At 32.7% G+C, this 16,220-nt stretch overlaps 1 long non-coding RNA gene across 1 annotated transcript; it reads right to left on the bottom strand.

Annotated features, from left to right (window-relative positions):
* Window positions 1–7,464: 7,464 nt before the first annotated feature.
* Window positions 7,465–14,442, bottom strand: LOC130901441 (uncharacterized). Its single transcript, XR_009060287.1, has 2 exons — window positions 14,279–14,442; window positions 7,465–8,317 (listed from the first exon to the last, which is right to left on the bottom strand). It is a non-coding gene; the product is annotated as an uncharacterized LOC130901441 (long non-coding RNA).
* Window positions 14,443–16,220: the final 1,778 nt, after the last annotated feature.

Here is a 16,220-nt window from a genome sequence, read left to right as displayed (position 1 = left end):
TAAGGCCCGGGGCTAAAATAATGACGGGGCCCCCTTAAGGAACTCGAAAACCCGGAAAAATTCACAAAATAATATCAATACGTTAGATTTGTGGTATCAACACATCAAAAAATACAGAATGATTTCCAAATGATGGGGCCCTCTTGGACCTGGGACCCGGGGCTATAGCCCCCCCAAGCCCCTAGCTTAATCCGGCCCTGGTTAGTATAAATTACATTATAGCTATCATAAATTGATATTGTTAATATTTAATCTAATTAGTAATTAGGTCTACTATCTTCAGCTTGGAATTTCCGTTATTGACACAAATATATAGCAAAACACGCGATTTGTTTATTATCTGCAAGGTCAATATTATCAAAATTAATAACAAAATTATAAACAGAATTTTAAATGTTTACATTCGTCAAAAATCATACATAGGTGAACCCTATAGGTGAACCTTTAAAAGAAATTAGTAAATTAGTTGATCTTTCTCAACAATTTAAATAAAATTTGAGATCTTTTTCTTCTTTTCTACTTGTATCTTTTCAGGTATCGGAAAAAAAAACAAAAATTGATAGCAAGCAATAAAAACTCAAAAGTTTGATTATACGGGTGCGGTTAAACGGAGGATAACAAAAAGTATCTCTAATATCTATCTCTATCTCTTTTGACCAAGCCATTTTTTTAGTAAGTGAGGTAATCGGAGGTAGCCAGAGCAGGTAAATTTGGTCGCTGATACTGGACGAATACATACGTGCATTATCCAGAACTTTTCAACTCTTCAAATTTAGTCTTTTTTATCATTTCGGCTAAAAAACATTTTTAAAGATGATACATGACAACAAGTGTTGCATTTAGTAAAATTAGATTGAAACAAAGCAATCGTTAATTAACTCAAATATACATACAACTGTACGTAACTGGATGTTTAACTGTAATTTCTTTATTTATTCGTGAGTAGGCGATGGCGATGCAAATTTTTGGTGCAACACTATCAATAATTTGCAAACCCAAAGAGTTCAAAAATATCGAATAAATTGCCACGATTTTCTAAATTTTGATTGAATATTATGTTCTTGATATTTATTAAAATTAGTTTGTAACGAATGTTTACATGATACTCAACAACACAACAACTATTACGAGATATTTTTTCTCAAATTTTTCACTTGTTTATTTATTATTAAGAGTATGATTAGATCACATAGAGCTCCCTGCCAATACCTGTTCGTTAGAAATATTCGTTTCATAATAGTCCGGTCAATTTAGACTTTCGAAGTTACATAAATTCCCATCAAGCTGAAAATCAGCAAAATTGTTTAAAATGTAATTAAAAATAAAATTTTAAAGCTTCCCATCATTCCTTTGTGTGAAAAAAATTTATAATAAAAATACCTCAACAAAAATTGTAGATCATAAAATTATCTACAAAAAATGCATCAATACTTTTTTTTCTACGAGTTTTTGAGATATAATGATTCAAAAAGTCGTAACAGCTGTAATCACCATAATATGCACACGTTTCCACGCCACCTATGAGCTAATGTAATTAGCGCGTTTTATAACGTGTTGCGATCATGTTTAATTTTAAATTATTGCAAAATAATGGAAATTAGCAGAGATTGAAAAGATAAAAGCGATTTAAATTAAAAAAAAGTTGTGAAATTTAATCCGAGTCGTAACTTTCAAATTGTTCTTCTTCTTGTTGCCTCATTGGAATCAAACGGATCCTCCACTGTTGGTGATTCAATATTAAAACCTTGACAAGGTGTACATGCCAGAGAACAAAACAAGAGTTTTTGCAACCACATTTAGCACTACATTCTTTATGCAGCTGCAAAAAATTGTATGTGGTGGGAGTAAAGTATAAACGGATTCTAACGTATTGTTAACCAACTCCAACACCAGTCCGTAGGGTCTAGCTGATAACCAAGCCACGTTTGAGCTTGTTAATATACCCGAGAAATATGTTGATGAGCAGCAGCTAAGGTTGGAAGAAGACAACCGATTGAACTTGTTTTTTTTACTTTTAGTATTTTTAAATAAACATGCATATCGATACTTATCTAAGCAGGTAGTTTTTTAGGAGCTCCGTATATAAAAAGAAGAAAGCGAATGCCGTTGGTAATAACTTCTTGTCGAGTTGAATTATTGTTTTTAAAAACTAAATCTTATTTTTCAAACATTTTGAAAATTGTTATTTTACCCTTTCTGTAAAATGCAGATGTCGAGTCACGTTCAGTTATTGCTTGTAAAAATAGTATGTATATGATTTTGACACTTTCCAAAAGTAGATAAATTTTTTGATGAATAGATTTCCGATTGATGTTGAGCTTTTCCTGGTTTTAAGAAGAAAATAGTTATATTTCTCAGAAATGATGACTCGCAGGAAAAAAAGTATTAATACGTGATAATGATCAATAATTTTTGTCCGAGGTACTTTTTTTTTTGATAAAACTTACAATGTTGCTGAAAATCGCGAAAAACTCCTTGACCTTTAACCATGAATAACATTTTTTCCACTCAATGCAATGATGGGGAACTTTAAAATTATATTTTAATTATATTATAAACAATTTTATTGATTTTCAGCTTGATGGAAATTTATGTAGCTTCACTCTTATTTTTTGGTCTAATTTGACCGAACTATAAGCTCAAGAAATTCATACCGATTTTATTAACCTTTTTTGAAGTAGTAAATGAGGGACCCGAATTACAGCACTGTCTGTGTTCAGATGACCACTTTTAAAAACAGAGAACCATTTACAAATTATTCTTTTGGACCGAGTACTTTTAGCATAGTATTTACGTAACGTTTCCTCGGTTTCCTTAATCTTTTTAAACCATCTTTATTTATAGGGGCATCAGATATTTAATATGTTGTTTGTGATATCGTCTCATATTTTATTTTTAGAAATTACATTCAAACAAAGCATTGAAGTTTATTATTATGGATATTCGTTCGATATTTCTCTTTCTGCGAGGCCACACTATAACAAAACTTCCTTATAGGTGTGCCTGGCATCTCGAATATTCGATGGCGATTGAGCAAGATCGGTCCTATTACCAGTAACTTTGCTGTGACCTTTTATTTAGTGTAGAATTTATTTATAAAAAAATATATTTAAAACACCATTCATTAAATCTTTTCTCGGAAAAAGTTATACATACCTTAAAAACAGACTCGCAATTCTCTAATTTAAGTATAACATTGTAAACAAAAAAGTATTAATCTGATATAAATTAAGTATATTGAAAACTGTCATAACAGTAATGATTGATGAAAGATATACATATGAAGTTACATAGAACACATTCATAATAGGTGTTCAGGAATACACACTACTCTCTGAATATTTAATTTATTGTGAAATTTTTGTTAAATAAACTCTCATATCACTTGAGAAGCTGGGTGGTGAATATTCTATCTATAGGGGAATTCCCCAAGGTAGCGTGTTTGGACTCATATTATACCTTCTATACAGAGTAGATAAAAGGTTGGATAATTAATGTAATGTTTTGCCGAGCTCGTGGTAACTCTGGAAGAACAAAAATTTTAACGCACAATGTGGTAAGCCAATGCATCCTGACATTGCGGTTTGGTTGTGATATAGTTTACAGATTTTAGGAAGTTTTACCCCTTAAGTACCAGATTTATCACTCTGCGACTTATTTCTCTCATCCAAAAGCTAAAACTTTATGAAAAGAGCGCATTTTAAATCGATTGGAGACATCGGAACCACTGTGATAGGTACCGATGCTATCGGATGGAGAAAATAATTTTTCCACGGCATATGTTTCATTACTTATTTGTCAGACCTCGTATACAATAACAACGAATTACTATAATGAAAATCAGGATACACATATACTGGTATGCTGACATATCGGCTCAAATTTGACACGACTCGCGCATGACGTCACGCTGGAATCAGAATGTTTCTTGACCATTAAGATTAGGTTGAAGTTGTACGTATTTACTGGGTCTATTATGAGATTAAAATACCGTCGCTACATGCAAAAACCCTAAAGGAAATACCAAAGGAACAGGTATTAAATACTTTGATTTCCAAAAAAAAAAAGAAAGTTTTCAGTCTGATTGGAAATATTTAGATACGATACCCCTTAATTAAGTGTTATTTATTTTTAGCGCGTGTTTGTTCCATTCATTTCGAAGACGATAGACGATAGCTTGTGAAACGTTTAAGTTCCTCCCTATCGAGCGGTCGAGATAGCCATAAAAGTATTTAGCTGCTGCCGCATTTTTGAACTTACCTTTGTTTCTAAAACATACTCGAAAGTTTTTCGGTGCATATTATTATCGATCGTTGAACTGCTGCGGCAGCAGCTAAATACTTTTAGGGCTCTCTCGACCGCTCGATAGGGAGGAACTTGAACGTTCCACAAGCTTTGATTGGCTAAACCTTATTGTTAATTTGCGATTAATCTATACGTTATAGACATGTGATTGTTTGGCGATTTTTTCTGCTTAATGCAGTGATATAACTCGCATGCGAACGTTTTGAAAGACCATGTATTTTAAACAGTCTCTTATTCCACGGAACAGTCAGGAAATTATAATCTTTTTAAACCACACTCGGCCTTAAGAATGTGACCACATAAATAATACATATATAGATATGTTTTTGCATCGAATATTACTTTTAGAATCAAAATAAAAACAGGTATACGGCATACATTTTGATTACGATGTTACGTCACATTGTGCGAGAGAGATAGCGCGTGTCTGCGCATAAGCATACCAGTGTATCTGCAGTCTAATATAAAAAAATCAGACATACGAAAAATACAAAGATAATAATTAATGCTGGATGAGACAGTGTACAGTAGAAAAACAAAAAATATATATATATTGCCTTCCTAGACCATCAACAAGCATTTTACAGTGTAAAATAAACAGTTTGGGATAGTATGAAGACTAATAATCACAATAAAACATTTATTTGTCAATAACAAAGAATCTCAAAGCTTCATAAATTAAGTCACACGTTAAAGTTAGTTATAGTAGAGTGAGACATTGGGTGATAAGGGAGTGGGAGTGGTCTAAATTTCGTGACATCACAATTGAAAATCTATTATAATCTGTTGAAACTGGAACTTTGAACTATTACTTTACGAAAACCTCAAAAACATATACGAGGATATATAGAAAAATTCTTAGCCTACTATAGAACCAACCAAAATTTCAATGTCAAAATATTTTATTACTCAACATATTTTTCTCTTAATTGGATACATTTATTATAGCGAACCTGCAACGTCTCTAGACTTTTAAAAAAAATGTTTCGTCTTGCTCTGTAAACCAGACCTCCACAGCTTTTATTACCTCCTCGTTGGAAGAAAAATTACGACCTTTTAAACTGTTTTTCAATTGAGGAAAGAGATTATAGTCAGACGGAGCCAAATCTGGTGAATAAGGGGGGTGTTCTAGTAATTCAAACTGTAAATCACGAATTTTTTGCATGGCAACATGGGATTTGTGTGCAGGGGCGTTGGCCTGCAAAAACAAAAGACCTTTGGATAGCTTTCCACGTCTTTTCTCTTTAATTTTTTCCCGTATAGTGGTCAGTAATGACGAATAGTAATCTCCAGTTATTGTTCTACCCTTATCTAAAAAAATAATCATGATTACTCCGTGGCAATTCCAAAAAACTGAAGCAAGAACTTTTCTAGCAGATTTTTGGACACGAAACTTCTTAGATCTTGGAGAACCAGAGTGTCGCCATTTCAACGATTGTTTATTTGTTTCTGGATCGTAGAAATGTACCCAAGTCTCATCCATAGTATAAATTTGGTTCAAGAAGACTACATCGTTTTCAATTCGAGCACAGATCGAACGCGTTGTTTCTACCCTTGCACGCTTTTGGTCAACATTCAAACATTTGGGGATCCATTTTGCAGCAATTTTTCTCACGTCTGAACTGACGTGAACCATATGATGAACGCGTTCGTGCTTCAGATATCCGTTTTAGCCCAATTCGACGGTCTGATAAAATCATGTAACTGGCTTTCCCGATCGGTCATCATCTTCAATGGAAAATTTGCCTCTTTTGAAGCTTGCAGTCCAATTTTTCACGGTTGCATACGACATTGATCACTAGGGGTATTAAGCAAATCTTCGTAAATCTGCTTACTTCTTAAACCTTTTTTCTTTTAATTTATTACGTAACTCTGGTTTACTTTTTTGACGTCAAACTTTACACTGACACTTTTTAATCGTTGCTATGGTAACGCAATATTTTGTTTAATTATGCATGGAACTGGTCTAAGCTAACTAGATATCAATACCAATTGCTTTGTCAACAACTCGCTCTACTTGCTCTACGTGTCGATCACTTAGGCGCCCTTTGTTAAATGCCAACAAACGCATTGCGTCTAGCAGTGATTTCTTTGTTTCTATATCATTTGATCACCGACTTTCACGGATGAAACAACGTCGTTCTTAATTCTTAATCAAAGCTACTAATCAACACAAGCAATTACATAACAAGAATTTTTACCTATCGCGAAGTTTCGTCCACAAATAATTGCTGCTAGACGTACCAGAGAACTTATTGTGGATGATGACACAACTAATGTTCCTTACATTAAGTTTGTTCTAGCCTGCTAGTCGTAGTCGGTACCGTACTTGGGACGGTTATCGGAAGCGTTTATAGATATTAAAAAATATAGATATAATGATATACGAGTAGATATATCCTATGCACGGTTCTTGGAACAGTACTTGCTATCCGTCCCGGATACGGTTCACCAACGATATCTAAGTGGGTTGGAACACAAAACAGAATCGTTCGTATAACGGTAACCGCCCGATTGGAACACGGAATCTCTATTGCGCAGAAACGTCACCTTACCAAGGACGGTTTTTTGATGGGTTGGAACGAACCTCTTAACAACCCAAACGAGAACGAGGCTGCTATACCAGTGAAAAATAATTTGAAGAGTAGATTCAAAGTCCATGGATTCAAGATTATTGAGGTTAAATCCTTAATTAATATAATTCTATTAATATTTTTTGTTTTATTAATTTCTTCAATTGATATGATTAAACTTGTTTTGTTTTGTTAAAAAAATAATTCATATAGTTTAAATAGAAATAAAACTGATTTCGGAACCGCTGTTTTCATTCCATAATTTCTTAATGTAAATTTGCAAAATATGTGATGTCACAGCAGAAATGGGGGTCTCACAAATGTGACTAAGACTAGGAAAATTATAAAATTCGTGTGACGAAATTTATGGATGAGATTGACTGTGCCAGGCAGGGCTACTGAGCTGTTTATAATAGTTATGGATGATATAAATAAAGCAGAAAAAAATTAATCTACAATGGAAGATTATAAGTAAGAGACCAGTTAAAGCTATTTGGAAAGTAGTAAAAGTTTACTGATTAATGATGTTTTTCTCTATGAATTAATGAGGATCAAAGGAAGGATTCAAATAAATAGGAATCACAACTAGAATAAGTAATAATTTAGTTTATTCCTGTAATAATTAATATAAAAAAGTAGATACCTAATACATGAAATGCAATGATCAAAACCAAAGTTTACAAATAAAAAAATATTATGAAACAAAATTACATACTCATAATTTTATGTCTTATTATTAAAAATGTAGGAGTGGCTTTCCTTTCCCTTATTTTTATTAATGTGTGTGTTTCATAGCTTAGTTAATGTACCATTAAGTCGTTTATGAATTAGCTATTTGTGATTCACTTGGGTATAAACCAACTGATAGAAAATTATTTAAGTAATTAGTAAAATTATTTATTAGAAGAATCGAATATTATGAGCATGTAAAATATTGCATAAACTATCTACATTTATCACAATAAATGACATTTTAGGTGCTAAGACAAAGAAAATATTTTAACATTAAATATTTAGAGTGCGAGCTGCGACATACCAGCCATACGTTATAGTTTAGAACAGTGAGCGCTAGAACGATAAGCGGTAAATTATTAGGCTGTGAAAGAAGAAAAAATAATGAATTGAAATTTAAATTCAAAAGCTGCTACATGGCTACAGAGGGAGATTGCTATTATTAAAATGATTTCGTATCGAACGTATGTCTGGCAGGCCGCAACTCTTAGTTTAATTGTTCGACGATTAACATTGAACGTGTGTAGAAATATACTTTGTTTGCTGATTACTTCAACTAAGACACCAAAGCGCTGTGCCTATAAGTACAGCGAACGATGGGACCATATTTACAACTGCGCCATTGGTGGTTGTTTCTACAGACGATTGTGTGGGTGTTGCTGTTGTTAAAGTTGAAGTCGATGCTGAATTCGTAGTCGAGGATGATGCTGTGGAATAAAGAATAGTTAATATAATTGATAATAAACATCAGCATCGGTATACTTTATGGTGCAGATTACTTAACAGAGCCCACGTGTCAGAATTGTTATAAAAAAATTCCGTTATGGATATTTTTCCCTCAAAGATGAGTGACGTTCTGGTCGGCCTATTGAAGTTGATGATGACCAAATCAAAGTCATAACCGAATAAATTGGCATATAACTGTTCGAGAGGTTGCGAATGGCTACACGAATCGCACAAAATAATTGAAAAACATTTTATGTCTTGAGCTATTTAAGGAGCTTGACATTTGCGTACTTCACGAATTGAAAAAAAAATCATTCAACACAAAGAATCAACATTTGCTATATGCATTTTAAACGAAATCAAACCGATCTTTTCTTGAAAACAATCATCATTGGTAATGAAAAATGGGTCCTGTACAGTAACATAATTCGAAAACGTTCATGGAACAAACATGATGAACCAGCACAAACCACATCGAAATTGAATAACAGCAAAAAAGCCCATTCTGTCAATTTGGTGGGAATACAAAGGTGTTGTGTTTTTTGAGCTGCTTCCCAGATACCAAACGATCAATTCTGATGTTTGATATCAAAACAAATTATGAAACTGAATGAAGCAATCAAAGAAAAACGATCAGAATTGTCAAATCCGAAAGTTTTAGTGTTCCACCATGATAATGCAAGGCATCATACATCTTTGGCAACTCGTGGTAACCTATTGGAGCTTGGCTGAGGAGTGATGCCATATCCCCTATATAACCCTGATCTGGCACCATCTGATTACCATTTATTTCGAAGTTTGCAGAAATCTTTGAATAGTCAAACTATCACAAATGACGATGACCTTCAATTGCACCTGGTTCAGTTGCCAGAAATTTTATGAGCGCGGAATTATGAAGCTGAAAGAGAGATGGCCAAAGGTCATTGAGTAAAATGGAAAATATATAATTGAGTAAAAACTATTCTTTGTTGAAGTATTTTATACTACAAAACCGAAATTACTTCGTCGCCAACGTTCTTAAGATGTAAGTCAACAAATATATGTTATGAGGTCATAAATATTTTTCAGAAGGAATCTAGGTTTTTGTAGTATTAATTGATTCAGCTTGTTTCTCTGCATCATAAAAAAATTAGAAGTCGAATAAGAGAAAAATGAGAAAGCTACTAAAAATCTGGAAGTGGAAACTCAGTGAAAAATAATAAGGAGTTTAGATCAGGTGACCACTCCATTGCTTCATGTCTTTCAATCCACCTTTCTTCAGGTTGGTTAAACAGAAACCTACGAATATTAGGACAATAATGTAAAGGTACAAAATGAATCAAATACTGGGATTCAAGTTTTCTTTATTATTTGGATCCGCAAATGCCGCAATTAGGTCCGGAAGCAGTGCCATATGAAGATTATTTAAATATTGCTCAGCTGCTGAATTCCCGCGAAAGAAATGAGGACCAATAAATCTTCCCAAACATGAACGCTATTTCATGACTTCGAATTTTATCGCCGTAACCTAGCGTCATTAGAATTTCTAAAATTAGTAAGACTAACATTGATAAACGTTTATTTTATTAAAGCAATTGAAAAATTGATAAAACCAGATGTTCTTAATAGATAACTTTAAGTTTTAATTTCTTTACTTATGTAGTTTTTTTCAAGAATTCAATACCAAGTTTATTTTGTTTTCTACTAATCTTACTTTTGTGTCATTTGACGTGTTTTGCATTTTTTCCAAAAATGGATTTGTACTTTTTATGAATTTTGTACATACAGAGCATAATCTAGTAATGGAGTCTAAAAGTAAACTATATAAGAATATTTTTCACGGACACACTTTTCAAGTAGTGATGACTAACATATTTGAATAAGAATCTTGAAATTTCTATTGATAATTTGAATTAAGAAATCATTGCGACATCTTGTGCTTTCGGTACCACTTCATATTTCAGATCGCAGAAAAAACATAAAATAGAAAACAGTTTTAAACTAACTTGGACTCATACACAAAGTTCTACAAACAAAATTAGCATTTCAAGAAAATAGGAGAAACAGATTCTCCTCGCTATGTAGTTGTTCAAGCAATGGGCAATCGTTGGAAAAAGCTTTTGCTGGATTAACATATGATCTTTAAGAATATCATCCTCTTTCTGACATATATCTAGTTACTATGCAGTTTACATCCGATGATACCTTCTTGCTGAAGTTCCAGCCCTTATATCTATCGTCCTGCTGAAAACATATCCTATACCCATAAACGGTTCTATTCAGGTCGGGGTTGATTTTAGACCAGGTGATAATATTATAAAGAAAACAATTTTGCCTTAGAATCTTGTTTTATTCCACGACCCTATTGACTCTATTGACTATGTACAAAACACGTTGTTTTTGAATTATATTATATAAGAAAAAAATTGATTCAGATTTATGTATTTATTTCAACCTATGACATCAGAGACATGACGGAAACTAACAATGATCAGCATAGAAAAGTCAACCTCTGAAAAGTTCTTTACTATCAAATCATCCTCGTATTTTGAAAGTAGACGTTAAAGTAGGTTACACCTATTTCTTTATAGTTCCATTGGGTTAGGTCTAGTCCCGAAGATCCCAAACTTTTTTTCTCTTAAACCACTTTCAAAATACTTATTACCAGTTTTAGTTCATACTTTCACACCATATTACCAACTCGTCAAAAATTCATTTCTAACTATAGACCTGTGGACCCTTAGGGTGTACCTGGATCACATGGGGAATCACTGGTCTAGTCTAAAGAGTGCGGAGACCATAATATCTTTTTTTTTTAACAGACATTTTCAAAACTTTGATATGTGTTTGATATGATTGCAAGATATATATTTATGGAGTCTCTGTTTTTCCTAATTGTTTTTTCTTCCATTAAGAATGAAAATGACAATTTATTCCCTCCTAATTTAACTAATTCTCTGAAGAGTGAATTCGGTTAATCAAGCCGCATTCACTGCTCGTCACTATCATAATTCAATAGTAAATTTAATTTATCAGCGGATGTTCGAGACTTAATTTAGTTTCGACATTTTGTACTGATAAACAAAACAAAAATCTATAACATTTCGAAATACGAGGGTGATTTGACGGACGAGGAACTTTTCAGAGGCTAATTTCGCTATGATGATTATATTGTTATTGTCCGCCATGTTTCTGTTAAAATTTTACATAAATCTGACAGTTTGGTGTTAATTCCTAAATAGAATAAACTGTTTTTGTTTTTTGAAAAAAAAAATTAACAATATCGAGGAAAAGTTACGTGAACATTATCCTGAAAGTACTTCGTGTCACGGAATTATCTGTAAGAGGGTTTCTGGTTTGGTTTGGTATCGTCAGTTACTGTAACTAACCCAAAAATGGTCAATAAAATTCGTGCCATTGTACGTCATAGGATAAATATATTTCCGAGAATATACAATATTTTATATAAAAGGATACAAGTTATGTAAAAGCTGAGTGCCACGATTGCTTAAATCAAAACAAAAATTGGCTGGCATTGAAAATTTAAACTTTAGTTTATCATTATAGCCCAGGAAGAAGAATGCAATCAAAACAGTAGAAGAGCTTTGTTCCAACACGAAAATTTTGTTGCCCATTCGCCCACTATTGCAGATAGATTTGCTAAAGTGTGTTACTATTGGTTGCTTCATCTACCAACCTTATCTGGTTCCCTCCGATTACCTTCTAAAGCATTTTCAGACAAATATTAAGATGAGTTTGAAAGAGATTGTGTGGGGAAATGAAATATTTCACATTGAAAAGTCGCTCTACAGTTAAACTGTCTTCGTATGTCGCCACCATTATCAAAAACACAATCTTCTCAGGTATACAGAGTCCAGTCAAACAGCCAGTATTTGTTACGGAACATTCGTTTGTCCACTGACGGACCTAATCTCTGCGATTCAATTCTAAAGTACAAATTAATTATGAATCGATTAATATGCCCTTGTTCAATTTGTGTGTTACTTGGGTAAATAATGAATTTTCCCTTCATTTCACAAATTGGTAGAGAAAGTGGCTCTAATATTCCAGCCTTCATACTTTAACCCTCCCAGCTCCACTCTCAATTATTAAAAAGATCTGCAAGTTGGTGAGTATAAGATTTATTTTTGGTAATGTTATCAATAATTATGTGTTGTGTTTATGCATAGTTTGGATCTATACAAAAGACGTAATTCTTTGTGACCCTTGGCAGTAGTCAAAAAACTTGACACCTCAAAAAATACTCTATAAATGTATGATTTGGATGTAATTCTCTAATTTTTTCTGGTAAGTACCTTGGTTTTGGACCTCTGAATTTGCGTTTGTACAATGTTTCATCTATCTTTTTTATCTATTCCAGGATACAAAAGTACAAAAAACATCTCACTGATAAGGAACTCTTGCATTATGACGCGGATGTTCCGATTTAATATAAACAGCAAGCTGTTGCCCTGGGAATTTCAAAGGAAAAGATAGTGGATCTTTTGGCATTTCGTGAAAGTGTTGCAGAGCACCTCATACTGGTCTGAAAACCTCTTAAGAGGAGAAGACCAACTGACTCGAATTCCGCAGTTCCAGAAGTGAGATACAACTTTTTATAGAAATGAGTTATGATGGATACAACCATACATCAAATGTGATTGAAAAAAAAACGAAATTAAAGTTGCAAATTCAAGAAATTCAAATATAAAACTCATATCTTTTGTTCCAAATATAAAGTCCATGTACGTTGTTCAGTACTTTCGAAAATTTTGTATATTTTTCAGATAACTTTGTTTAATACATGTTACCGTCGAATTTTCGTTTGTATTTTTTCACTATTCTTACATAAAGTTACTGATGAGGGATGTAACAATAAATCGATATATACCATGAGAAAATTCTGGAAAGCATAGTAAATAAAATGAAATAATTTTTAGTACCGAAAATAATTGATGTATACTTTAGGTGCGCTTGAGATAGTGTCCCTCGGGGAGACTGAACCGTTTAAAACTAGGGATGTTGCTGATCAAAAAACGCCAAAACAAAAAAAACATTACCTAGTGAAGAAAAAAGGTATAAGTAAAAAAGTGAAAGGGCATAATGAAAAAAAAAAAATATTGCACAATCCAAAGTAGAAAATGTGATTAATTATTGCAGTGTTTGCTTTGGAAAATCCCATTGTAATCAGTGTTTTGCGGAAAACATAAATAATTCAGATTGTAATAAAATTTTTTTATTGTTGTATTTATATTGTAATATGTTGTTTGTCATGTTTTTTATACCCTTAAAAACAAAATTAGCAAAAACAGGTACAGGTAATATGAAGCTAGCACAAGTTAAAAAATGTAAACAAATATTATTTGAATTTTGACGAAGAAAACACTAAAAGTATGAACTAAAACGAAATCAAATGAACCAAGTGTAGGGTAATGATCCAAGGATTCAGGACGGTCCAACCAAACTGAAAAATTTATTTAAATATGGTCCCTTGGGCTGTGAAGGAGCACTTTGGGTGGTGGAGAAAGTTCAGTTGCGGGCCTATGGACCGCACTAGCGCTCAATATGTTAACCATAGGATTGTAAGCCAGCCGTATTCACAACCTATTGAAGCTATGTTACATTTAAAACCTCATTTGGCAAAGGCTCAAATAAATGATTTATTCTACAAAAAGTCGTAATTAGGTTGGTAAAATTAATTGAAAATACCAATATAGATTGTCAAATATGCAAAATTTTTCATATGAAAATAAGTTTATTCCCGCGATATTATTAAATATTTCAAAAAATTTTTGTTGTATTATATATTGTCATCAAAAGCCAGAAAGTATGCGGAATTTCAAGTTCATCTTAACAAACAAAAACGTAACAGTATAAGTGTGATAATAGGGAACCGCATAGACCACACCCTCCTCAATAATTATAACATATGAAATTAAATTAATTGAAAATAGTTCTCTTACCAGCTGTATTATCGTCTTTACAGTAGATAGCTGCCACCAAGGAAAAAATTAGAATAATTGCCAAAAATTTCATTTTGTATTTTTTCTGGAACTTTAGTTGCGTTAAACTTTTGTATTGATGACTACTGTTAATAAAAATCAATAGGTATATTTATTTAATATATATATATATATATATATATGGCTCGGGGGGAGATTTCGTTAAGCCAATCAAATTTAGGATGGTTATCTTTCCACTTGAACTGAAAATGAGGAAATATATAGATAATATCTTTACGATACTTGTTGGATATTGCGAATAAAATAATTAGCAACCTTTTTATTTATCTTAATCACGTATATTAAACAGAATATATTGATAGCAAAACGGATTTGGAATTATACTTCTAATTTTATTAGAAAATTTTTGAAAAATACGTGGATCGATGAAGCTGAAATTATATTTTGATTGAAACTAGTTACTATTAAGTAAGTCAAATTTACTATCACCTTTGATCTATTTCTTCTGTCTGCCTTTTACAGATGAAACTTCAATATGTATTTTTTTATAAAATCAACGAACAGAGATATAAATTGCAATTCTTGATTCTCAGACAGGGTAGGTAAGCACCCGATAAGACGCTATGTGATTTACACCTGTACTTGTTCATAAAAACCCCCTACAAGGAAACCCCCAAATGAATGTACAGGGTCCTTCACGACGAGCTGAATCGATATTTATATGGGAAAGTTCTGCGACTGGTGTTCTGAAAATTTGCTTGTATGAGTTTTCCGGAATGCTCGTTTCAGTTAAAATATTTTTATCAAATTTTTGGAATCTACGCAAAATTTCAATATAACTTTATATAAGGCATCGTATGCCTAAATTACACCATTTTTTAATTATTTCACATTTTCGAAATTTTTGGACACATGCAGCCCTCCACTAAAACAATTATATTTCTAAGTTTAAGTGAGTCAGGTCTAATATTTTTGGGATTTGGACAAATAACACTTACAGCTTTCAAAATCTGTGGAAACTTTGGCAAAAATTTATACAGAGTGTTCAAAAAATGGTGCCGAATTTCGCTATCTAAAAACTTCGAAAACTTAATTTTTTCAAATGGCAATCCCCATTTTTCTACGTTTTAATTTAAGGGGACTTCGTTAGTAAATTCATATATCTCAAATTAACGGTTTTTGTAGAAACTTAACAAATTGAAATAATCTTCATTAATAAATCCTAAACGGGACATGATGAACACTTTTGCACCGCTTAGACGTCAGCTGTTTTCATTCTGTCCAAATCCCAAAAATATTAGACCTGACTCACTTAAACTTAGAAATATAATTTTTTTAGTGGAGGGCTGCATGTCCAAAAATTTCGAAAATGTGAAATAGTTAAAAAATGGTGCACTGTACGTATACGATGCCTTATCTACAGTTATATTAAAATTTCGAGTAGATTCCAAAAATTCAAAAAAAAACCATAACACTCCGCTTAAAATGACGAAGTTTGGATCCACTTTCGGTATAACCGGAAGTTCCAGAAAACTGAAATTATTTTAGCTGAAACGAACATTTCGGAAAACCCATGCAAGCAAATTGTCAGAACACTAGTCGCAGTACATGTCTTAGTAGTGGTGGTGTTATGGCCATCAATCAACCTAATGTACAGATGGTGAGAAAACTGCTTCTTAAGGGTATGCGGTAATTTACTGGGAGATTGAAGAACCGTAGCCTTTATGGACGAGCTTTGACCGACTGAGAGGTTTGTTTGCACGAAATTTAATCCCACTTTTCGTACGTTCCTACTTCCGTTTTGTGCACCGTTTCTTTCCTGCTCTATAGCTACAGAGTAGAACCCGTAGAATTTTTGAGTTTTCAATAAAGATCATTGTGTTTAACAGTCGTTTCACTTTGTCCTGTAAATTCATATTTGGCAAACTTTGTATGTATGTAT

Source organism: Diorhabda carinulata, chromosome X (genome assembly GCF_026250575.1).
Source record: "Diorhabda carinulata isolate Delta chromosome X, icDioCari1.1, whole genome shotgun sequence".
Classification (NCBI taxonomy): Eukaryota; Metazoa; Arthropoda; class Insecta; order Coleoptera; family Chrysomelidae; genus Diorhabda; species Diorhabda carinulata.
Note: the sequence above shows the minus strand (reverse complement) of the source record. Positions and strands in the feature narration are given on the sequence as shown.